The sequence below is a fragment of the Macaca fascicularis genome, chromosome 3, assembly GCF_037993035.2.
Source record: "Macaca fascicularis isolate 582-1 chromosome 3, T2T-MFA8v1.1".
Taxonomy (NCBI): Eukaryota; Metazoa; Chordata; class Mammalia; order Primates; family Cercopithecidae; genus Macaca; species Macaca fascicularis.
In genome coordinates this window covers 21,404,493-21,431,932 of record NC_088377.1, presented here as the reverse complement: position 1 = coordinate 21,431,932, position 27,440 = coordinate 21,404,493, and positions in this window count along the sequence as shown.

Genomic DNA, 27,440 nt, shown 5'->3' with positions numbered 1-27,440 from the left:
GCCTCTATCAGCTACCCCATTCAATACATATCCTTATGTTCCTCCTACTGACCCAACATGCAAGATACCAAACATGTGGTTCTGTGCCTCGCAGAGCTGTCCTTTTAATCAGTTTGTGTTAGTCCAGGTACTCTGAAGAACAGATACCAAGACAAAGTTAAGTATGCAAGGAATTTGTTAGGAGAGATGCTTGTAAGGGAAAAGGGGAAGGTGGCCAGGTAAGGCTGACCCCATGTGAAGAAGAGAAGGAAGGAAAATTGAGTGAACACATTCTTGACCACCAGTGGGGTCTAATGAAGTTTCAGCAAGATCATCAGGTGAATCCCCAAAGCCAAAGTGGGCATGCCTCAGTGTCCCCACTGCGCTCAGTCTGGCTGGGAGCAGCCGCTGGGAAGCAGGAAGCATGTTTGCCTCAAAGCAAACATGTTGATATTTCAGAGCTCAGCAGCTGGGGCCCTGGGTCAGTTACACTGCCTGTAATTGAAGGTCTAGGAAGCATATAAACTAAGCTGTATTTTGGGATTCAAATAATTGCATAAGCACTTGACATGCATTTTACATGTCTGCATAATAAAAACACATTTGTATCAATTATCTTACATCAGGGCTGAACACCCTCTACTTCCACCTGAGGACAAATTGCTGTGAAATAACAAGAGATGAATAGGCAGGTGCAACCCACGGCTTTTTTTTTTTTTTTTTTTCTCTTGATGTGTGATGTCTTGAGGCTAAATGGTACCTTTATTTCAACATCATTCCTTATCAACTCCTTTGTGAGCTGAGGGAGGCAATGGGGTGTGTGTGTGTGTGTGTGTGTGTGTGTGTGCTCGCACACGCGTGCACATGGGGGTAGGGGGTGATGGTGAGAGGGTTCTGGAAAAATGAAAGGCAGATGAATACAAAGATATATACATAGTCCACTCCTTCAGCTATCATTTCTTCTCAAACCATCTCTTTTTATCAGATATTTCCTAATAGTAAGGGGCGAACCAAGGATACACATCACAGATAGACTTTCTTGTACAAAATATTTTTGTTTCTTTCACAGAAAATTATAATGTATATACATATATGTATATTCATGAATTGTGTTAAGAAAATAATTTTTATGTTTCCAACCCTCATTAATAAGTACTAAATAATGTTTATTTAAAATGATGATATGGTAAGTGTTGAAAATTATAAATATACAACTTGAAGAGATAGTACAGATCATAATTCCACTCCCCTCTTTTGATAGATAGAGAAGATGAATCACAGAAAGGCTAGTATTTGGCTCAAGGCCATACAAAATACTAGTATAGCATCTGGGGTCATTGGAAACGCCAGAGAATGCAGAAAATGCCAGGACTCCTGAAACTAGCAAGTGGTCCTTAAAACGCTCTGAATTGGCCTGGCGCAGTGGCTCACGCCTGTAATCCCAGCACTTTGGGAGGCCGAGACGGGCGGATCATGAGGTCAGTAGATCAAGACCATCCTGGCTAACACGGTGAAACCCTGTCTCTACTAAAAATACAAAAAAAAAAAATTAAATTAATAAAAAATAAAATTAGCCGGGCGTGGTGGCAGGCACCTCTAGTCGCAGCTACTCGGGAGGCTGAGGCAGGAGAATGGCGGGAACCCGGGAGGCAGAGCTTGCAGTGAGCCGACATCGCACCACTGCACTCCAGCCTGAGCGACAGAGCGAGACTCTGTCTCAAAACAAAAAAAGAAAAAGAAAAAGGAAAAAAAAATGCTGTGAATCATCCCACCCTGCAGCAGTCGCACCAAATCCTTCATTTCATAGCTTTGTGAACACTGCAAGAATTCGGCTCCCATTCTTAGAAAGTCAAAGATGTACTAATCCCTCAAACACATGTTAATATGGATTTTCTTTGATGAAAAGGAACAAATACATTCTTCAAAAGTAAACTTCTCCCTAGTCCCTCATCCTATTTCAGAGCAAGAAAGCCTATTAGACTAACAGCAAGCTCATTTAGAGTCGTTTAGGGGTGGGGGCTGCTCATGGTTCCTTCGGAGTAGAGTTAGAGTTGATTAAGGTAACGCTCTTTTGGTCAAACAAGATACTTTCCTTCAAAACCCCTTCCCCTTAATTATACGTAATTTTTTTTCTACTCCTTCATTGTTTGAAATTCCCAGCTTGGCCTGCCTTATTCCGCGTCCCTTAGCGTTGACACTTACCTGCCTTCCCTCCCCTCCCCACCATCCAATCGACCTATCCTGGGAAGAAGACACAAAATGGGTCCTGATCACCCAAAACCACCTACACCCACTGACCAACTCCTGAAATGTGGTATAGTGAGGGAGAAAAGCCTAGGTTTGATCCCAGCTCTCCCCTTTGTAGCCGTATGACCTAAATCAAGTTGAATTATAATTTACTTAATCATACTCTCTCTCTCTCTCTCCTCTCTCTGATGTACACTTAGGATATTTATAATATTTTGCTGCAGTGAGCATCTGTCTATGTAATATCTGTGCACTGGTGTAAGTATTTCTTCAGGAGAGGTTCCTAGCAATGGAACTGCTTGGTCAAGGTTCCATGCATATGACATTTTGATAGAGACTGCCGAAATGTCCATCATAGCCATTACCACACAAGACACAGTGGAAAGATGTTTCTTTTAGATAACAGTTGTGAATATTTTCCTGGTGGTAAAAGGCAACACCTTCATCCATCTTTGCATTTGTGACTGAAGTCCAGAGTCACACCCTCTAATCTTGCACCTTTTCTGTTTCATATTCAAGACCTTGTCAAACCTATCCTGGTACTTATCTACTGGGGTCATCACAGAAAATGCAAACCCAGAGCCCATAATTTCAACTTCTTGTCAATCTCTCATCCAAAGGGCTGGATTTTATCTCTAAATCCTGTTATTACCTTTTCCACCACACAATTGCATATCTTTAATTAGAATGAGTTGATCCAGCTGGACCTTTCTTAGTACTTTCCTCTTGATTCCCTGTCTCCTAATTGTTTTTACATTTTTTATTGTTGTTCTACATTACACAAAAATATAGTCTCCCTATCAAAATTCAAACATTAAGAATATTTAGGGAGTAAAGCATAAAAGTCTTCCTTCTTAATCTTTTTGTACTATCTATATGTCTATAGCTATATCTCAAACATTCTTTTGTAATCCATTATTTAACATCTAACTGCTCCGTAATGATGGCATTTGGGTTGCTCAAATAAATCCCCAAATAGAAGTGGTAAGGCAATGAAATATAAGGACAAGAAGAATAAGGAAAAAATAACTCCCTGAACAATTCTCTCTGTGACAACTGTGGGAGTATTTTGATAACTGTTGGCAACAGGACACTGCATGTGATGTGGGGAAGGAAACCTTGGCATTCAAACAAGCAAATGGTTTGGCGACAGTTTATTAAATTTCTGCCATGCTTGCAAATGCCAGTAGCAATTTCTCAGACTGCAGAATTGCTATATGTGACAGGTTTGAGACTGTTTCACAATCGTCATCAAATAATTCATCCTTCAAAATTAAAAATTATATGAACTCTTTGAATAATTGTCACTTCTAAAACAAATGTTCTACTGGAGTTTATGGATTTCACTCGTGCATTTTGAACGCTTCTCTGCCATACAATGAGAATAAGCAAAGCATCCAGGTAACATTATATGTAATTTAGTCTTACCAGAAGATTTCTATCAGACTATTAAATCTTCTTCAGACAAAAATAGTCCCTGTTTCTTCTTACATTTATAGCTGTAAATGCCTACCTTTTAAAAGACTTTAACATTACACTTTAAGGAGATAGAATAAGAAGAGAAAACTAAATCCAAAGTTGTGGAAGAAAGGAAATTATATAGATTCAAGCAAAAACCAATGAAATAGAGACTAGGTAAACAATACAGAAAATCCAAACAAAAAGTCAATTTTTTGAGAAGTTAAACAAAATTGACAACCCTTTAGCTACTGACAAAGAAAAGAGAAAATATAAATTATTAAAAATCAGGAATGAAACAGACCATATTATGACCAATCTTACAGAAATAAAAAGGATTATAAGGAAAACTATGAACAACTATATGCCAACAAATTAGATAGCTTAGATGAAATGGGCAAATTCCTAGAAAGACACAATTACCAAAAATGTAGTGAAAGAAATAAAAAATCTGAATAGGCTTACACGAAATAAAGAGCTCAAATTAGTCATTTCAAAATGTTCCATCAGTAAAAGACCAGGTCCAGATGGCTTTACTGATGAGATCTGCAAAACATTCAAAGGAGAATTAATACCAGTTCTTTACAAACTCTTTCAAAAGGTGGAAAAAGGGGGAGCACTTTCTAACTCACTTTATGATGCCAGAATTAGAATTACCCTGACACCAAAACCAAAGAAATCACGAGAGAACAGAACAAAGTAAAACTATAGACCAATAGCCCTTAGGAATATAGAAGCAAAAATTCCTCAACAAAATACCAGCAAACTTAACCCAGCAACATATAAAAATGTTTTCACATATCAGTATAATCAATGTGTAACATACTATATAATAGAATAAAGAACAGAAACTACATGATCATCTAAATAAATACAGAAAAGGTATTTTACAACATCCAATACTCTTTCATGATTAAAAAAATGCTCAATAAATTATGAATAGAAGGGAAATTGCTCAACCTAATAAACATTCAACAAACTAGGAAGAGGCATGAAAAGCAGTAAGATGACCCACATCATTAACCTCAGGGAAATGTACATAAAAGTAAAATGAGATACTACTTTATACCCACTAGAGTGGCTATAATTAAAGAGGCCAATATTCACAAGTATTAGTGAGGAGGTAGATATATTGGAGCCCTCACACCCTGCCTGTGGGAATGCAAAGTAGTACGGCTGATTTAGAAAACAGGCTGGCATTTCCTCAAAATGTTGAACATGGAGTTATCATGTAACCTAGCAATTCAATTTATACATAAATACCAAGAGAGTCTAGGTAGAGTGGCTCATACCTTTAGTTCCAACACTTTGGGAGGCTGAGGCAGGAGGATCACTTGAGCCCAGAAGTTTGAGACCAGCCTGGGCAACATGGTGAGATGCTGTCTCTTAAAAAAGAAAAAAAGAAACCAAGAGAAATGAAAATGTGTGTCCATACTAAAAATGGTGCATGAATATTCATAGCAGTATTAGTCACAGTAGCCAAAAAGTGGAAACCAATCAACTGTCCATCAACTGATGGATGGGAAACAAAATATGGTATGTCCATACAATGGAATATTACACACACACAAAAAAGAATGAAGTACTGATATATGCTACAACATGGATGAATCTAGAAAATATTATGTTAAATGAAAGAAGTCCACCACAAAAAAATATGTGTTGTATGATTTCATTTCCATTAAATGTATAGAATAGGGAAAGCTATAGAGACAGAAAGTAGATATGTAATTGATTAGGACTGGAGAAGTAGGCTGGGAAATCGGGAGTGACTGCTAATGGGTATTAGCTTTCTTCTAGGAGGGACTAAAATGTTCTAAAACTAGATGCAGTGATGGTTGCAGATTCCTGTAAATATATTAAACAATATTGAATTTATTTATACTTTAAATGGATGAATTGTATGGTATGTGAATTATATCTCAATAAAGCTGTTAAGAAAATTTCTGACCTGTCTGGCTGGCCTTCTGAGTGGATGCCTAATTCCTAGTCCATTAATCATGACGCTTGCCTCTTCCCATCAATCTTGACATACCTGGGGAGAAGACACAGCTGAGTTCTGACCACCTAAAACTAGCTGAATGCAACCATCAGAAACTGCCTCTGAGTGTCTAATATAACAGGCTCCAGAGCCAAGCTGCCTACATGCAAATCCCCGCTCTCCACTTCTTGGCCTTGTAACTTTGGGCAAGTTTATTTCCACTTCATGCTTCCAAATAATCATATGAAAAATTGCATTAATAGTATTACCTGCTTCATAGTATTTGGGGATGACTAAAGCACTTAATGCATAGAAGGCATTTAGCAATGTCAGGTCATTCAATAAAACAGGTTATTGCTACTGAAACTAGCCTCTTCATACCCTGGAGGCTGATTCTAGCCCAGGTTTTTGGATGACTTTTTACTCTACTTCACATGGGAGTGACGGAAGTCACCTTCGCTAGACTCCTTAATGCAGCAACAGGCACTAGACTACTTTGCTATGCCATGAATTGGCAGCACAGCCATTTGGGCATGGGAAGCAGATTAGCACATAGCCATAGTTAAATGGAATTTTGTGTGTTTTTTAATTTTACAATTCTCTGAATCAAGTGTGTATCAACTAAAGGGACTCTTATTACCTCATTCTTAGAAAAACAACTGTATCGTGGTTTACCAGAGAAACAAACCAAAAGATCATATGGATTTCGATGATATAGATGTAATAAATCTATAATAGATTTATTATAAGGAAATGGCTCATGCAATTATGGAGTCTGAGAAGTCCTACAATCTGCAGTTGACAAGCTGGAGACCCAGCAAAGGAGATGGTATAGTTCCAGTCTACATCTGAAGACTGACAACCAGGGGACTGACGGTGTAAGTTCCAGTCTGAAGGCAGAAAACCAATGTCTGTGCTCAAGCAGTCAGGCAGACAGAGTGACTTGTCCTTTCCTCTAATTTTGTTCTAGTCATGACCTCAATGGATGAGATGGTGCTCACCCACACTGGGGAAAGCAATCTGTTTTACTCAGTCAACTGATTCAAATATTCATCCTTCCAGAAACAGCCTCACAGACACACCCAGAAATAGTGTTTAATCAGATATCTGGGCACCCATGACCCAGTCAAATTGACACATAAAATAAGCTATCACAGGTCTACCCCTTGTCAACTTGGCATCCATACACTTCTCCTTAACCCATAGTTAATCTTCAAATAAAAACATTAACAAGGTTGTAGTTCCACCTAACATGATTCAACCATTCTGTGTACAACTGAAAATACACTAACTCCTTCCACAGAAGAGATGACATCCTTGAGTGGTGCTTATTCTTCTTGATATCTCAAAACTTAAATATTAAGATGTAGAAGTAACAATACTTAAGTACTAGAAAGTCAAGTCATTATTCTTATATTACATGATAAGGGAATGAGAGAAAAGCAAACAATGATATTTGATATGTACATGTACACATATACACATATGGATATGTATGTGTATATATACAACAAAATATTTATAATAAAATAAGGAGGAAACACTCATGATAATCATGGTCCTCATTTCTGTAACAGTCACATAGCCGTAGTTGGTATTTATAACTACCTTCCTCCACTACCCCATCTATAGTCTCTTGCCTTTGGCAATCACCTCAGGTGGTACTTTACCTTGTAGAGTGACTCAAATCTTCATTCCTAAAGGATCTAGGCTGTAGTTTGTCCTGCACAGGTTGGATTATTATAGTTTTCTTTTTTTAATAATTTTTATTTTTTTGTAGGGATGGGGTCTAGCTATGTTGCCCAGACTGGTCTTGAACTCCTGGCCTCCAGTGATCCTCCCACCTTGGCCTCCTAAAATGCTGGGATTACAGACATGAGTCACTGCTTCTGGCCTGTTGTTGCAGTTTTCCATTGGCTGTAATCACAAGGTATGGTAATACTAAGAGACACTCCGAGGGATCTCCTTTATTCCAGAGACGCTCTTTATTACCTTCATTGTGGAGTAGTAGTCCAATTTCCCCTCAATAGTCAGCACCAGTCACCCCACCCAGCATGGTAGTTCCCTTCTTTGCCTGTTGATTCAGAGTATGAGGAGCCCAAAGTGGCCAAGTGGCAATCTTAACTTCCAATTCAATGGAATTGTTGTGTCTCCGGGGGAAGCATTCCTCCCTCCGGAACTAAGACCTTCAGGCCAGTGGGCCACGTGGTTGCAGGAACAGGAAGCAAACATTTTGCTAGTGGGTCACTAAGGATAATAGTGAGACGTGCCAATTCTATTTCCACCCCTTGATTCTTGAACTTATGAATCTTAACTATGGGCGAAGCAGCACAATATATTGGACACCAATTCAGAGGATATACAGCCTTCTAGGAAGCCTTGCCCAAGCCCTGCAAGGTATTATTACCTATTGTCACTGATGCTGTAACTGAGTCTTCAAAAGGCACTGTTCTATTTAGCCAGCTACTTCAGGATAGTAGGGAATGTGGTAAGACCAGCAAGGTCCGTATACCTGGGCCCATGGCCGCATATCTCTTGCTATGAATTGAGTTCCTTAATCAGAAGCAATGCTGTATGGAATACCATGATGGTGCATAAGGCATTCTGTAAATCTGTGGATAGTAGTTTTGGCAGAAGTGTTGCAAGCATTGAAGGCCAGTCTGTGTCTAGAGTAAGTATCTATTCTGGTATGAAAAAATGGTCCTCCTTCCATGATAGAAGCAGTGCAATGTAATCAATCTGCACCAGGTAGCTGGCTGATCACCCCAGGGAATGGTAGACTCAGTGTTGATCTTTGCTGCAGGCAGATTAAGCAGTCAGTGGTGGTCATAGCCAGGTTGGCCTTGGTGACTGGAAATCTATGTTTCTGAGCCCCTGCATAACCTCCATTCCTGCCACCATGGCCACTTCATTCATGAGCCTATTGGGTGATAACATGGGTGACAGGGAAAAGAGACCAACCTGATATCCACAGAATAGGTCATTCTATCCCCTTGGTTATTAAAATCCTCTTCTGAAGTCACCCTCTGGTGAGCGTTCACATGAGACACACATATCTTCACAATTTTTGCCCATTCAGAGAGGTCTCTCCATATGCCTCTTTTTCAAATTACCTGGTCACCAATTTTCTAATCACTTCCAAGTCCCTAACCATCCAGCCAGACCATTGGCCACAGACCATGAATCAGTACATAACCCCATGTCTGGCCATTTCTCTTTCCAAGCAAAGTGAACAACCAGTGCACTGCTCAAAGCTATGCCTACTGGGATTACTGGGATGATTTCTTTTCACCGCTGTCCTTCAGGGATGGCCCAGAGAGGGGCTGTGGTGCTGCAGTGCTTTTTTTTTTTTTTGAGACAGTGTCTTGCTTTGTCACACAGGCTGGAGTATAGTGGAGCAATGCTACCTCACTGTATCCTCAACCTTCTGAGTTCAAGCAATCCTCCCACCTAAGCCTCCTAAGTAGCTGGGACTACAAGTGTGTTCCATCATGCCTGGCTAATTTTTTATTTTTGTAGAGATGGGGTCTTGCTATGTTGCCCAGGCTGGTCTCCAACTTCTGGGCTCAAGCGATCCTCTCATCTTGGCCTCCCAAAGTGCTGGGTCCCTCCCATTTTTAGGTGGTGCTTGCATATCATGCAGAATCCTTTGTAAACCAGGCCTGAGTTTTCTCTTCCCCTGTCACCTGATTCTGGAGAAGTTTCAATGAGACCACAGGTGCAGGCTGGGAGAGAGAAGGCAATATAGCAGGAGTGGGGACCATGCACATTTGGGTCACTTCTTCACGTAACTTACTTGTACCTTCAAGTCCTGCACAGGTCTGATCATGTGTATACCACTTTCATTTAACAACTGAGTGCTGCTCTGCACACCCAATGTTATTGCTTTGTGGGTCCAATAACACTCCGCTTATAATGGGCCACTCAGGTCACAGGGTAACAATGGTCCATGGTTAAGTATTCAGTCTCTACTAAGGTCCAGTAGCAGGCCAAAAGCTGTTTCTCAAAAGGAAATTAGTTATCTGCAAAGGATGACAGAGCTTTGCATTAAAATCCTAAGGGCGTTCACTTTGATTCACCTTTAAAGGTCTGAAAAGGCTCCAATGAGCATCTCTATCTACCTCTGACACTTCAAGTACCATTGGATCTGGGGGTCATAGGGTCTACGTGGCAGAGAAGCTTGCACGGAGCCTGGACCTGCTGCAGAGCCTTTTCTCATTCTAGGCCCTACTCAAAACCAGCAGCTTTTTGGGGTGGTGGGGATGGGTCCTGAGGAGAATCAGCATTGTCTTACCTGGCAACAGCCTTGGTGGGGACAGGGGGGCATTCTAGTTTTCTCTAGAAATGTAGATTTAATGCCCTCAGAAGGGAATATAAAGAAATGCATTTATAAAGAAATGCAGTGAACATTATAAACGTTAAAAAAAAAAAAAGGCAGGGAGTGTGTTTGCAATTCCAGTTTTCAACTTTTCACTTACTTACAATCTGATTGCCGTTTGTGCAATTTGGGTGAGTTTCCCTGTTGGTAGAAATCATCTCTGATAACCATGGTGGATTTTATGCTCATTCCTTTCCTCTGCAATCTAAAATATTTTGACACCAGAAGGCCCTGAAGGTACAAGTAAGTTGCATGAAAATCAACATAGTGTGCTCTTACATGAATAAAAAATTTCCATCATTCTGTCAATGAGAATTTGAGAATCTAGGTGGTGATATATAACACATGCCCCAAATGTTGATCACTGATTATATAATTTACAAACAGGCTGGCTGGCTAATTTGTACTTGCTCTAGTTTCATGACACTCTATAATAGTTTAGAGCAGTGATTCGCAAGCTTTTTTCATTATATCCCCCACCCAAGTAACATTTTTAGACCTTTTCCTAATCTCCCCCATGACATTTTAATGCAATTGATCAATGATATATGTGTTTATGTACTGTATGTGTATCTGTGTTTTATAGATTAAAAGAGTAAGCTTTTTCTTCAACCCTCAACAGAATAATTTTCTTTCCCTTGTGAAAATATTGCCCCCGCTTGAGAATGCAGAGCCCAAAATAGGTATTCAGATTTTATGCAGTAAGAAAATGTAGGATGAACAATCTTCCTCAAATGCGGTTCTTCTTTGCAGCTTGTTATTTTCAGTAGCAGAAAAGGAGGTAGCTATTTTATTACATTTGAATATTGCCTTGCTGTTCCATGTGGTCCATGAATCACCATCACCTGGGAGATTGCTAGAAATGCAGGATCCCAGCCTCACCTCGTCCTGCTGAATCCGGATCTGCATTTTGAAAAGACTCTTTGTTGATTCCGATGCACCCTGGAGCCTGAGAAGCCCTGGTTGAGAGTTCAGTCCCCTACTCAGTTGGGAAACACTAAGTGTCACTAAGTGTGAATAGAAAAAAATAGGCATAGGCCCTAAAACCAAAGTTTATGTCCCCCCATCCCTTTCTCTCAAGTCCTCACTAATACCCCAAGTTTCTTTCTTAAAAGTCATCAATATTACTTTTCCAACTTAGACCTGAGTGTATTTTGTTCGCGTGTGTGAGAAAGGTTAATTTTATTTACTTCTCCTAAGCAAGCCAATGAAAGTCCCCATGGAGTTTCACCCTGCTAGCTCCTCTGCTTCTTTCCTTGTGCTCTTCTATTCTAAACAGCAGGGGCCTTAGACTCAGTTGGACAGAGCAAGATAAAAACAAGAAAGAACACAAATTTCTGTTTTTCTCTCCAATAAACTGACCTTTCAACTCTCAGTCAAGACCTCTTTAAAGTTAAACTTATTTTAATAGTGATCATTTCTCTTGGATTAAGTGAATAAGTGAACCCAGGAACACAATCAAGAGATTTTCTCTATTTTACTATTTTGAAGAGCCAGCAAGTTAGTGCAGGGGAAAAGGGTATATAATTAACTCAATATACTTGGGCCCCTTATTTATGAAGATGAGGTTAACTTATTAATTCTTTTATGTATGTGAAATTTTGAAATATGTGTAAAATAGGTGTGAAACATTTCAACCATACAGAAAACCAGAAAAAAATAGTGTAACGAATTCTAGATACCCACATCTAGTACTATGGTCTGAATGTTTGTGTTCCCCCAAAATTCAGATGTTGAAACCTAATCTCCAATGTGCTGGTACCAGGAGATGGGACCTCAGGGAGGTGATTAGGTCATAAGGCTAGGGCCCCCATGAATGGGATTAGAGCTCATGTAAAAGAGCCAGAGGGAACTCTCTCCCCTTCCATGGTGTAAGGACTCAGTGAGAGGCATTATCTATGAATCAGAAAATGGGCCCTCACCAGACACGGCATCTGCTGGCAACACCTTCCTCTTGGACTTCCCAACCTCTAGAACTGTGAGAAATGCATTCCCGTTGTTTATAAGCCACCCAGTTTGTGGTATTTCCTTATAGCAACCTGAACAAACTACAGCACATGGGTTAGCAATTTGCCACATTTTGCTGCTGCTTTATTTTTCTGAAGTATTTTAATACAAATTATGGATAGTATGACATTTCACCTCTAATTCTACAGTGTGTATGTTTTTTTTAAAAAGTAACTTTTTTATCATAAAAGATGAATTTTAATTAACTAAAACTGTTGAGTTTAAAACTGCAGGGATTTCCAGTAGTGAAAAGCTTCCATTATTCTTCCTATTGCTTTTTCTCCTACTAGCAAAGGTCAAGAAAAGAGCTTGAACCTGCTAGAATTGTTCCAAGTACCAGCTGAGGCTTTATTCTTTGGTGTTTCCAGAAAAGCCTTGACAGCAGAAAGCTAAATTCTCTTTCATCTTAAACCATTGATAAACTGTGGTCAAATTGGGCCAAAAGCCAAATCCTTCCTCACTGAAAAAATGCTGTGGAAAGATTTCACTAAATAACAGTAGCTCTTTCTTAACTAAGAATCTCAGTTAATATTTTGGTGCTTTTAAATGCAGAAAGAGGGAAGGGAGGATAGAAAAAGTGATAAAAGGAGAATCAGAAGAGAAAGGAGAAAATAAATAGATGATCTTATGAACCCCAATTTATATCCCCCAATCAAGACATCTCTTTCTTCTATCTCTCTATAGCCCTTTCTATTCTAACATTATCTACCCACTACAATAAAATTAGGTATACTTTAGGCCCGATGCAGTGGCTCACTCCTGTAATCCCAACACTTTGGGAGGCCGAGGCGGGTGGATCACTTGAGGTCAGGAGTTTGAGACCAGCCTGGGGAACATGGTGAAACCCCATCTCTACTAAAAATACAAAAAAAAATTAGCCAGACATGGTGGTGCGCTCCTGTAATCCCAGCTACTCAGGAGGCTGAGGCACAAGAATCGCTTGAACCTGGGAGGTGGAGGCTACAGTGAGCCAAGATCACGCCACTGCACTCCAGCCTAGGCCACAGAGCAAGACTCTGTCTCAAAATAATAATAATTATTATTATACTTTAAACAGAGACAGAGAGAAAATGTGTTTCAATTCAGTGGCTGGGGGCAGTAGAGAAAAAATATCTGTAGTAGTTGAGTCCAGGTCGCTTATCATTTTGACGTCTTTCCAGCACTAATATGTGGTTTTGTTATTAGAAGAATTGCTTAATCTGGCTGGGCGCGGTGACTCACACCGGTAATCTCAGCATTTTGGGAGGCCAAGGCGGGCGGATCGCTTAAGGCGAGGAATTCGAGACTAGTCTGGCCAACATAGTGAAACCCCGTCTTTACTAAAAATACAAACATCAGCTGGGTGTGGTGGCACATTCCTGTAATCCCAGCTACTCAGGAGGCTGAGGCAGAAGAATCACTTGAATCCAGGAGGTGGAGCTTGCAGTGAGCTGAGATCGGGCCACTGCAGCCTGGGAGACAGAGAGACTCCGTCTCAAAAAAAAAAAAAAAAAAAAATTGCTTAATTCGGCTGGGCACAGTGCAGTGACTCACGCCTGTAATCCCAGCATTTTGGGAGGCCAAGGCAGGCGGATCACTTAAGACCAGGAATTTAAGACTAGTCTGGCCAAATGGTGAAACCCTGTCTCTACTAAAAATGCAAAAATTTGTCAGGCATGGTGGTGCATGCCTGTAATCCCAGCTACTCAGGAGGCTGAGGCACGAGAATAGCTTGAACCTGGGAGGTGGAGGTTGCAGTGAGCTCAGATCCTGCCACTGCACACTGCACTCCAGCCTGGGAGACAGAGTGACATTCTGTCCCAAAAAAAAAAAAAAAAAAAAATTTAAATTGCTTAATCTTTGTTTCTGAATTTGCAGACTCAAACATAAGAGCAGTGTAGTTTTCTATTTGCAAATGCCTTTAAGATCACATATCTCAGTCCCATTTTCTGTATACAAGGAACCAAAGTTCCAGAGGTGGCTTCTCAGAGACTGGGTCTGAGGGAAAAGCTCTTTGCTTCTGGAATGGCCAGTATATCTCTACCTTTGGTTTTTAGTGCTCCAGGATGTTGAGTCCCTATCCTAGGAAGGAATAACAAGGATGGTCACTTCCGCCACAGGCCCTCACCCTACATCCTGCTTGTTAAACATCATCCACCCCAAGGGGGACTTTCAAAGCCTCTGCTGGTCCCCGCCATTGTGTGCCCTGGCTCCAAGCCAACAGACAAGCATTTGAACTTCTGTCTCTGTGATGACGCCTAGCTTCAGGGAATCAACAACCTGGCCTTCTTTATAATGCTAAGCTTCAAGGAAGAAAATATCTGGCAAAACTGGTCCCATTCCCAGGAGCACTCCCATCTATAAGGTACAAGGCCAGCCTTATCATTCTGTGAAACCAGGAAGCATTTTAAAGGCTGTGATATGAGAAAATAACTCCTTTCTTGACTTCTCCAGAGAAACAGAAATCTTGGCTAGTAGGGTAGACAGAATGTTGTCACTGTCACTTAACAGAATATCAGTTATGAAACTAAACATTAATCTGCAGCTATTCCAGTAAGCTACTTTTCATTAGCGCCTAAAAGAGCATTCCAGAAAGACTAAAACCATCCACCTGGCTTAAAGGGGGCAGATCCAAGAACGCAGCGGAATTTCTAAATCTTTGGAAGTGAAAATGCATCATTCTGTTTCTTGTACATCCAATTTTCATTGCAGCAAGGGAGATTAAGTTTATCCATGATCTCTGACATCTTCTCAAAGATTTCTAAAGAGGAAAGACTGCAACTGATGCTGTTATTTTAGGTATATAATTCCATCATCATTAAGAATTTGATTAGCAAAAATATATATAAATGTTGACAGCTATTCATTAGAGAAAAAAATGTGTTCAGGATACATAGTAAACACCAAATAAATCATAAGCAGCCTGTTGTTGCTACATGCAATCTTATTTATCTGTCTTAAGTTGGAGTACCTAATAAATTCTGTACTTTGAAAGAATGTCCTAAGGCCTAGATCAAAGAAAAAGGGGGGGCTACAATGGATTTAATCTTTCTTTTCTTTCTGTACTCCAGGACAAATTCACAAAAATACAAAGGATTATTTTGAAATTGTGTTTTTCCTTGTTGGCACAGTGGGAGAAATATTCTCTTGGCAAATAGGCAAAGTAATAGAATCAGCTACTAAAAACTGAAGTATTACTGTTGCCAATTTGGCCCCATGAATTAAACACTTTAAAAACGGCCTGACTTTTTTACTAAGTACCCTGAAGAAATAATTAGACGAGGGTATAAATGTATAGGAATGTGCCTCACAGATTTAAAATGTTAAAAAAAAAATCAAAATGACCTGAAAGTAAATAAAATATGGGTTTGTTCAACAAGTTATTTTATATATATATATCCCTGCTGTCAAGGCAATGGTGCCATAAGGACTGATGTTGCTGTAGATTGGTTAACTTGGAAAGATGGTTGTAAGAATGAAGGTAACATGGCAGAGCTGTAGAGTAAAGCCTTCAGATACAGATAGACCTGGAATCATGTCCTTGTTCTGCTGTTGGCCAACTGGATGATCTGGAAATTTTATCTCACTCCGACCTTCATTTCTTTCATGTGAAGAATCAAAGTTGATAATGAAAATAGAACCCTTGGCAATGAGATTGGCATATTGAGATACTGAAGCTTAAAAGGTACCATTGGCTTAAAAAGGATATTGTTAAGTTTTAAAAACTTATGTATGTTATATAATCATACCCTTGTCAAATGATATATGGATTTATATATTCATCCAGTAGCCAAATATTTACTGAGCATTTATTAACAGACAAGCACTTGGTTAGGCAAAGAGACTATATAATAACAATAAGCCAAAAGTGACACAGACTTTGCCTTCAAAGAGTCCTGCTCATGATTGATTGTGATCAATTAAGTGTAAAACCCCAGCTATAACACTAGAGAGGAAGGGGATAATGAGAGCTTGCAAGAGTGGGGTTGGATCCAACTGGGAAGGGCAGGGAAGTTTCCTAAAGAAATGGCAGCTGAGCAGAGGCAGAGGGATGAGTAGCCTTTGACTAGATGAGATGGATAGAAATGAGGAGCCGTGCACGTAACAGTTAGGTACATTGAATCTAGAGTCAGCCAGGTGTGCTTCCAAAGCTCGCTCCACCACTGTCTTGGTTAGTTCAGGCTGCTGTTACAGAATACCATAGATTGAGTGGCTTAAACAACAAACATTTATTTCTCACAGGCGTGGGGGCTGGGAAGTCCAAGATTATACCATAGATAGAATACCATAGATTGAGTGGCTTAAACAACAAATATTTATTTCTCACAGTTGTGGCAGCTGGAAAGTCCAAAATTAATGTACTGGCAAATTTGGTGCCTGTGAGGGTCTGTCCTCTGGTTGATAGATGGCCATCTTCTCATTGTATCCATTTTCCCCTTGAGACAGAGTCTCGCTCTATCGACCAGGCTGGAATGCAGTGGCACGCTCACAGCTCACTGCAGCCTCAACCTTCCAGGTTCAAGACATCCTCCCACCCCAGCCTCCCTAATAGCTGTAACTACAGGCACGCACCACCATGCCTGACTAATTTTTTGTAGAGAGGGCATTTCACCATGTTGCCCAAGCTGGTTTCCAGCTCCTGGGCTCAAGCAATCTGCCTGCCTTGGCCTCCGAAAGTACGAGGGTGACAGGCATGAGCCACTGTGCCTGGCATATAAGCAGAGAGAGGAAGCAAGCTGTGTGTCTCTTCTCGTAAGGGCACTAATCCCATTCATAAGTGCTCCCCCATCGTGACCTAATCACCTTCCAAAGGCCCTACATCCTACTGCCATCACTTTGTGGGTTAGGATTTCAACACATCAATTTTGGGGGGGACATATTCAGTCAATAACAACTACCCACAAGCTGTTACAACTCTGGGCCTGTTGCTCAACTTCTCTGTCCCAATGACCTCACCTGTAAAATGGAAATAATAGTTTTCCTTATTCAATATGATTATGAGGATTCAATTCTTAAAAGACACTATGAAAAAAGCTTAGCCTAGTGCCTAATTCATAGCAATTGCTTAGTAAATGTTAGATAATACTAAAGAAATAAAAGAATGAAGAATCAAATCAACTGCATAGCAGAAGCAGCATATGCCAAGGCTCTGTGGGAACTCGATGAGAAAAAAAGGTGAAGCCCTGTTGTTTGTTCTGCTTTTATTCTAAACACTGCTGGAAACCATTGAGGACTTTATGCAGGGGCACTCTGTGGACTCCATCCTCTTCCTCTCAACCTTTATGCTACAGCCACACCTTCTGACTCTTTCTCTAGTACTTGTGACAAGGCCTTTGCCCATGATGTCCCCTTTTCACAGACTCTTCTTTCTACCTGCCTTCTCTTACCTCCTTCAGACTCCAGCCTTCAGATTCCCCTGGGAAGTCTTCCCTGACCTCCCTGATAGCAAGTCCTTTTTAAACAGCACCCTCAGTGCTATTAAATCGCTTTGCCTGATTTATGTCTCTCTCTCCCACCTACATCTTCACAAGATGAGACACTGTCTGATATTGCCTGCGGTTGTATCCCCATCCACTAGCATAGTGGCTGGCTTATTGTAGGTGCTTATTTCACAGTGGATAATGGAAGATGGAAAGAATAGAAAAGAAAGAGGGAGGGGGAAACGTGGAGAAAAATAAGGTGGGGTGGGGAGGCATTGAGGCCAGCTCAATTTCAGACATTGATTTTGAGTGGCACATCTAGGTAGGGATTTCTGAAAACAGATGTGTAGGTCAAGAGATGTACACTAAGGAGTCCTTAGAACATGGGAACTCACTTAAGCAAGTGAATGAAGAAGAGCAGAGTCTTTGGATACAAGGCTTGGGGTCACTAACTATCAATATGGACAAGTTACAAAGTCACTGAATCCTCTTTAAGAGCCACACAGAGACAGAACTTGATCCCAGCCACACAGACCCCCGATTGCATGCTTCCCATCTCCCCAGGCTGGTCACTTGGAGCACCCTGAATATTGATCATACATAACTGAGACACTCCTAATGGTTTGGCTTCTGAAGTTTATTAGGTACTTACTGATATCCATCAGTTAGAGATAGTGTTATTGAAATACGCATAATCATACCTTTTCCCCTGTTCCCTCTAAGGTGTTGCAGAGATCTAAAGAGAAAATGCACACGAAAAGACTTTCCAAATATCAAGTGTCAAACACGTGAAGATGACATTGTCATTACAGAGATCAAGTGACAATATTAAGGATGTTTTTTTCTTCTTCCTAGGAGGGAGAAATACATTGCGTTGGAGTCCATCTTTTTAGATACTTTCATGGTTGCCTCAGTCTATTCAAGATTGTTTTTTATTTTTATTTTTACCACTCAAGCTGTTTTAACAAAATACCTTAGATTAGGTAATGTATAACAAAAACTTATTGTTCACACATCTGGAAGCTAGGAATTCCAAGATCAAGGCACTGACTGCATCAATATCTGCTGAGGGCTCGCTCTTTGCTTCAAAAATGGCACCTTGTGGCTGTGTGCTGACATAGTTGAAGGGCAAACTAGGTCCATCAGGTCTCTCTCTTTTTTTTTTTTTTTTTAGACAGAGTCTCACTCTGTCACCCATGCTGGAGTTCGGTGGTGCAATCTTGGCTCACTGCAACCTCCACTTCCCAGGTTCAAGCAATTCTCATGCCTCAGCCTCCCAAGTAGCTGGGATTATAGGCGCATACCACCACGCCTAGCTAATTTTTCTATTTTTAGTACAGACAGGGTTTCGCCATGTTGGCCGGGCTGGTCACAAACTGCTGACCTCAGGTGACCCACCCACTTCAGCCTCACAGTGCTGGGATTACAGGTGTGAGCCACAGCGCCTGGCCAAGCTTCTTTTATAAGGGCATTAATCCTATACATGAGGACTTCATCTTCATGACCTAATCATCTCCCAAAGGTCCTACCTCTTAATATCATTACCTCAGGGGTTAGGGTTCAACATATGAATTTTGGGGGGATACAATCATTCACACCGTAGCAGTGGTTAGGAGCATTGGTCTTGAAGTCAGACACATCTGGTTTAAATCTGGCTCACTTATTCCTAGTTGCCTAGTCCTGAGTCAGGGACTTTTCTAAGCCTTTGTCTCCTCATCTGTAAAATGGAAATAATAACAGTACCTCCTCACAAAGCTATTTGATGTTGCCTATAAAGTACTTTGCACAATGCCAATCAAATAGGCCTTAATAAATGTTAACAATTAATATGATCATCTTTTAATTAATGAATTAATTTATTTTTTAAGACTGGGTCTCGTTCTGTTGTCCAGACTGTAGTGCAGTGGCGCAATCTTGGCTCACTGAAACCTCTGCTTTCTGGGTTCAAGTGAGTCTCCTGTCTCAGCCTCCTGAGTAGCTGGGATTACAGGCATGCGCCACCACACTCAGCTAATTTTTGTATGTTTAGTAGAGATGGGGTTTCACCATATTGGCCAAGCTGGTCTCGAACTCCTGACCTCAAGTGATCCGCCTGCCTCAGCCTCCCAAAGTGCTGGGATTACATGCGTGAGCTACCGTGCCTGGCTATCATCATTGTCTTTAAGAGTGCTCTGGAGAGAAGGGATCAAATGAAAGAATTACTGAATCTATCTCAATTCCTTTCAGCATCCTCTCATCTGGATTATATTAGCCAAGGTACAAGATGTTGTATTAGACTGCATAGCTCCCTGCAACAGAATGGAGAGTTCCTACCCTCCCCACTTGCTCTTTAATTAAGGACATATATTAAGCATAGCTGTCCTAAGCAAGGACTCTTGGGGGAAATAAGGTATATCTTAGGTCACGTTACATGCACAAAGACAAATATTTTTCCTGCCCATGTAGAGGGATCTATGCTGGTTTGGAGACTGCATAGGAAAGACCTAATGTGTTTATTCCAGGCATGGCTCTTTTCTTATGTCGGAGAATGATCCTGAATAAGCCATTTCACCATGTTGGGCCTCATTTTCCTTAACTGTGAAATGAGTAAGGCAGAAATGGTGGGGAGTGAAGTGGGAAAGTACCTCTACATTCTCCCCAAAGGTTTTCATTGTTATAATTTCATGCTTGTAGACTAATGGATGCCTGTCCATTCTGTGTTTGATCATGGCAAGTGTTTGTTAAATGTTATTTTCTCCCCCAAGAAAATTCCATTAAAAATCATTTTCAGATCACCTAATTTCTTATAAAATTACTAATTATCATTCAGTAAAGCACCATCTACTGAGCTGATAATAAATATGCTTTATAAAAGAAAGAAGCACCAGTAATCCCAGCACTTTGGGAGGCTTAGGTGGGCGAATCACCTGAGGTCGGGAGTTCAAGACCAGCCTGGACAACATGGTGAAAACCCATCTCTACTAAAAATACAAAAATTAGTGAAGTGTGGTAGTGCACGCCTGTAATCCCAGCTACTCCAGAGGCTGAGACAGGAAAATCACTTGAACCTGTGAGGCGGAGGTTGCAGTGAGCCGAGATCGTGCCACTGCACTCCAGCCTGGGCAACAGAGCAAGACTCTGGAAGCACTAATAAGTGCTTCTTTCACTGATTTTAATTGGCAGGTAAAACTAACCTAGTGATGTAAAGTAATTTAGAAGCAGACAACGTGAAAGAGAATGTTCCTGCTTATAGTAATTAAAACCAGGTGAGGCTGATGAGTTGTTAATTTTTCTTGAAGGTACGTTTTGAGTACTGTATTGTTATAAAGCACCTGAAGGAAGGTGTCACTTTGGGAGAGTAAGGTCAGCTGCATGCTGGAGACACCGTGGGCTTCCCTGAATAGGTTTATTTGGCTAGAAAAGAGGGTGGGAGGGGCACAGCATGAGTGTGCTTGTGGGCTCATCAGGACAGAATGTTGAAGTCAGGCTTATTTCTAAAAGTGATCTGGGCCAGGCACAGTTGCTCACACCTGTAATCTCAGCACTTTGGGAGGCCGAGGCAGGTGGATCACTCGAGGTCAGGAGTTCAAAACCAGCCTGGCCAACATGGTGAAACCCTGTCTCTACTAAAAATTATCTGGGTGCTGTGGAGGCACCTGTAATCTCAGCTACTCGGGAGGCTGAGGCAGGAGAACCTGGGAGGCGAAGGTTGCAGTGAGCTGAGATCGTGCCACTGCACTCCAGCCTGGGTGACAGAGTGGGACCCTGTCTCAAAAAGAAACAAACAAGCAAAAAAGTGATCTGAGGAGATAATGGTGAGGGATAAAATAAGTTAGGTAATCGGGAACCTGTTAAAGACCTTACATTCTATCTGTAAGAGGTTAAACTTATATGAGAGACACTTGGGGATACGTGTGGTTCTGGAAATAGGAGATATTTTTTTCTCTAAATTTCAGAGTGTGGGCACACTTTCCAGCACCTTCTCCGCACCAATGGGGAAAAATAAACCATCCAACACAGAAATACCAAATCTGAGATGTGAGAAGTCACTCCATTTAAACCCAGCCCTTTCCTTCATTGCTTGTTTTAGGAAATGTGCCTTGACACCTCCTCAATGTTACTTTGAATTCAGAATTAGAATGGGTGGAAAGAATTCAAAATGGTAAGCTGTCCCAAAACACCAAGTCCTCAGTTATATTTACCTGACAAAACTGCTTATAGAGTCAGAGTGAAAGTGATTGTGACAGGTGGGGGCAGGTAGCATGAACATGGAGAAGAGAACAGAATTTAGAGGGACTCTGACGGTATTTCCTCCCCGTTTCTCCCAACAAGTTGCCCCATGCTCCCTGGTGCAGTGATTCCTACAAGCAGAACCACAATCAAACCAGTTCCCAAACGCTCCTTAATGAAGCAGTATTAACTACCGCCATTTCTTTCACCATCCTGTTGCTGATGTTTTTTAAGTTAGAAATTTATTATTATTATTATTGTTTTTTTTTTTTTTTTTTTTTTTTTTGAGACGGAGTCTCACGCTGTTGCCCAGGCTGGAGTGCAGTGGCGCGATCTCGGCTCACTGCAAGCTCCGCCTCCCGGGTTCCCGCCATTCTCCTGCCTCAGCCTCCTGAGTAGCTGGGACTACAGGCGCCCGCCACCGCGCCCGGCTAATTTTTTGTATTTTTAGTAGAGACGGGGTTTCACCGTGTTAGCCAGGATGGTCTCGATCTCCTGACCTTGTGATCCGCCCGCCTCGGCCTCCCAAAGTGCTGGGATTACAGGCTTGAGCCACCGCGCCCGGCCTTTTTTTCTGTCGCCCAGGCTGGAGTGCAGTGGCGCGATCTCTGCTCACTACAAGCTCTGCCTCCCGGGTTCACGCCATTCTCCTGCCTCAGCCTCCGGAGTAGCTGGGACTACAGGTGCCCGCCACCACGCCCGGCTAATTTTCTGTATTTTTAGTAGAGACGGGGTTTCACCGTGTTAGCCACAATGGTCTCCATCTCCTGACCTTGTGATCCGCCCACCTCGGCTTCCCAAAGTATTATCTGTTTTTATGTATAAAAACACCCTCTCCTTTGACCAAAACTTTAGTCAGGGCCCTCTGAGTCCTCTTCTTGACTAGACCCAACCTTAGGCTTCCCTCTCTGTCTTTGTAGAATCCAGTTTGAGCAAGAATCCTGCTAAGTCAGTTTATCGAAAATTCCCCACCCTTGGTATCTGACCTTCGATATCTAGTCACCCGGGCCTGCCTTCAGCAAGAACCCTATCAAGTCAGTTTAGCTAGAAACCCCTCATCCTTGATGTTTCTTCTTAGTACTTTTTCATCCACTGACACCCACCCCTACAAACCCTGCTGCTGAGTTACAAGTCCACTTGTCCTTGTTGCTGGAATTGAGTCCAATTTTTCTCCCCCACTGCTGCAATGGTTCCCGTATCTATCTCCATGGCCTCCCCCTTTGAATAAAGTCTGCCTTACCATCTTTAACAAGGGTCACGAATAGTTTTTTTCTTGGAATGTTCCTGAAACCACCATTGCAAAATTATAACTGAGACAGTGAAAGAGACCTGACCTAACCAACTCCATCTTCTAACCTCCAAGCTGTCCTTGTTTATTCCTGGGCGTAGACTGAACTAACTTAGGGAGGAACTTAGTTGTTTATAGTTTGACACAAAGATGGTCACAACCTTTTCCCAAAATAAACCCCCTTCTTGCCTGGGGACTAGACTGCCTTTGTAGGACTAACGAATTAGCCACAAGATTACAAATTCTGGTTTAAGAGTCATGCAGGCGGAGGCTATAAGATTCTCACCCTCCATAAACTGTTCCTAAAATCAGTGCTTGAGATATTTCGCAGACCCTGCACTTGATGGATCTGCTGGCCTCACCTAGATGGAGAAACTGGCTCATCTGATCTTATGACCTTCACCCCAGAACTGACTCAGCACAAGAGGACAGTTTAACTTCCTATGATTTCATCTCCAACCCAACCAATCAGCACTCTCGACTATTTCATCTCCAACCCAACCAATCAGCACTCTCGACTCACTAGTCTTTCCGCCACCACCAAAAATTATCCTTAAACACTCTAATCCCTGAATACGGAGAGACTGATATAAGTAATAATAAAACTCCATCTTCCACACAGCCAGCTCTGCGTGAATGACTCTTTCTCCATTACAATTCCCCTGTCTTTAAAAATCAGCTCTATCTGGGCATCAGGCAAGGTGAACCCGTTGGGCAGTTATATTCCTAACATAAAGAAATGATAAATGCTTGAGGAGATGGATATTCCAATTACCCTGCATGCATCATTATACACTGTATGCTTGTATCAAATCATCACACGTACCCCACAAAAAAATTATGTACCCATAATAATTTTTTAAAAATTAAAATAATTTGAATATATCTTATGCATTAGTTGCTTTACTAAGTATAAAACACAAGTCTGCAAATTTTTTCTACATGTTTTTTGGAGGCTTGCTTTCTCCATTATCCATGTAGGCAATATCCTCATGAACACTAAATACAAGAGACAATTCTCAATCCTCTTTTTAGCATTTCACTGTACAAACGCCTCCACCTTTAGCTCCTGATTCTCTCCCGGTTCCTCTCGTACTTTTTGACTGCTCTTTCTTATGCTATTTATCTGGGTTCTTTCTCTTCCTACCTCTTATTGCAGTTGTTTCCTTAGATTTATCCATAAACATTAACTTTTTTGTCTGATTGATCCCCTTCACTGCTCCTGCCTTCCAGAGAGGTCCTCAAACAATAGTTCGTAGATTCGCTGCATCAGAATCAACCAAGTACTTGTTAGTAATACAGCTTCCTGGGCCGCTGAGATTAAAACTTCTGAAACTCAGAATTTTAACATAATTTTAAGGAAAGAATCATAATGAAGGAGCTCCAAAGGATTCTGGGGAGAAGATAGTCCAGTGATCACTGTTCTAGAAGATGCTGCTAATGTTTACATTTATTTCTTTAGTCAATCCTGAGGGTTTCCTGAGCTCTAGACCACTCATTCTAACAGTTTATTGGTGACCCCAGCTATATTTCCCTCCCTCAACTCATCCCAAAGCTGCAGGAATTATGTATGCCCTCTATGTTTTATTCCTTTAATGACACCATTTATAACCCCCACATACAGCCTCCCACGCTAGAAATCTGATACCTACATCTTCTCTCCTTTCTCACCCCTACATCTAGCTGATAATATAATCCTGCTGACCATGTTTGTGAAATATCATCTGACTCCACCTGGTTTTTCATTTATCACACAGTGATCATTTACTTCGCCACTTCATCTCTTTCTCAGGATATTGTAATAGTTTAGACTTGTCTAACACCCTGATTCTTTTATCTCTAATCCATCCTGCACATTTCAATATGAATCATCATTCTAGGGCAGCACTCTCTTGTAGAACTTCCTGCAGTGATGGAAATGCATTGTCCAATATGGTAGCCCCTACCCTCATGTGACTATTGAGAACTTCATATGTGATCAGTGTCAGTGGAGAACTGCATTTTAAATATAATTGAACTCAAATGTATATAGGCAGCCAGGCGTGGTGGCTCACACCGATAATCCCAGCACTTTGGGAGGCTGAGGCGGACGGATGACCTGAGGTCAGGAGTTCGAAACTAGCCTGGCCAACGTGGCGAAACCCCATCTCTACTAAAAATACAAAAATTAACCTGCATGGTGGCACATGTCTGTAGTCCCAGCTACTCTGGAGACTGAGCCAGGAGAATCACTTGAACCTGGGAGGTGGAGGTTGCAGTGAGCCGAGATTGCGCCATTGCACTCCAGCCTGTGTGACAAAGTGAGACTCTGTCTCAAATTAAAAACAAAACAAAACAAAAAATGTATATAGCCACTTGGATCTGGAGGCTACCATATTGGACACCACAGTTCTAAAATATGAGTCTTTTCTTATCTCATTGCTTTAAAAAAACTCATTGGCTGTAGGATGAGGTCTAGATAGTAGTGTGAATGATCTTCATACTCTAACCTCCTCTTCAGTTTCTACCACCACCACCTACCTCACTATCCCGATCCCACATACACTTTAGTACTGTAGAACTTTGCTTTTTCTAAATAAGTCATAATTTTTCTATCTCCCAGCTCTTGATCCTGCTGTTTCCTCTATGTGGAATGCCTTTCCTTTATGTCCTTCCTTTCAGAATTTGACCCATTTTTCAAGGTTTAATAAAGAAAGCCCTGCCCCCACTCCCAACAAAAGGAACATCCCCTTATGGATCTTGGACAAGCCATTTACTATCTCTCAGCCCAGTTTTCTCATCTGCAGAGTGGGAATAACATTTCTTCTTTTACGGAATTGTTGGGGGATTAGATACTGCATTATTCAGACTCCATCACTGAGAAAGCATGCAATAAAAATAGCTGTTATTATTTTCTGTCCTCCTGTAACATTTATCATGTGGTATCAGGCATCTTTCCAGATAAGACTCTCTCTCCCCTCAAGACTGTGAGCTTGTTAGCAAGAAAGCCTCGGTCTTGTTCATGGATGTCCTTCAGCATCCAGCACATTGTTGCCATTTGACAAATGCCTTGGCTGGGCGGCAAATAAATAACTTAGTCAGTTACTCACATAGGATTGCATAGAACTTTTTTAAGTATGACATTTTTGTGTATATTTTTAGGGGGGAGTAAAAGAGACATACAGTTGTAGCAAGAATTAGCAAAAAGAAGATGCCAACAACTTTTCTTTTTAAGCATCAAATCTTTCTCATTACTGCCCAGAAAAACTGGCATAAGCTGTTGTTAAATCTGTGCCCCTTCTCCTCGCTTGACTGGAGTACGAGTTTTAACATTTTGCCATTTTGACTTTCCTTTCTGGGCCCCCTGGGTCCTCTCCTCCCACCCCCTCCCTGGGTAGTAAGTTTTCATCACTGTCACCATGGCAACAGAAAGGATGCCTCATTCCTCACAGTTCCGCACAGCTAAACTCTGGTTGCCTTTGTCCACTGAGCTAGCTGAATTCTTTATATATACACCACTAAATCAACTATCTTCTATACAGAACTTCATCCATTATTCAACCTTAAAAAAAAAAAACAAAAACAAAAACAAAAAAACAAAAACAAAACAAAAAAAACTGATGTATACTAATTTCTTCTCCTGGGAATGGCCTTTTTCCAGACTTACCAAATACTCTTGAATACACCAGACATTTTTGGTCCCTAGGAACAAATGTAAAAATTGCTAGTGTACGTGCGTCCAATATAAGCGCGGCACAATTTTAAAGCACGCAACAGAGCATTCATAATGGGTTTCCCTTTTAAAAGCACAGTAGACCAAAAATAAACCTGTCAAAGGGCAGCTGTAGAGTTTTAACACGTGGAAAACTCCACAAGCAGCAGTTATGTAACTTGAAAGAAACATGATAAATATTTCACACCATTAGATGAACTTCCAACTCTGACACTGAAAAAAAAAAGCAAAGAACACGAAACGAATGCACCTCAAATCTCCAAGGAGCAAAAAGCTTAAACTGAGAAGAGAACAAGGCTGTGCTAAAATCTGAGACCTGACTTCCAGCACAAGGCTTGATTGCGTTTTTTTTTTTTTTCCTCCAGTCCGAGGCGGAGCCCGCGAACCCCATCTCCTCAGAGCGCCACCCCCTCAGCTTCGCCCGATGGGCAGAAATTTTCCAAATATCTCCACCCCTAGGCTGAAAAGCCAAAAAGAAGTTTTGAGCCAAGGAGGGGAAGAAAGGAGTTGGGGCAAAACAGGAGGCGTTTCCCCACCCGCATACATCCCCGTCCCCGAGACACCCAATCCCCCCACCCCCAGCCTGCCCACGCCTCCCGCCCCCGGCTCCTCGCCCTGGGGACAGCTGGCAGCCCCGCGCGGACCAGACACAAAGCCGATCAATCCCAGAGGCGTGGGGGCGGAGGGACGACCCGCCGGGGCTTTCCCGGGCGCTGCTCTCCTCCTGCTGCCCCCTTGTTAGGACCCGGCGGACGCCTCGCCTGGTTTTCACGCCCTCTAGC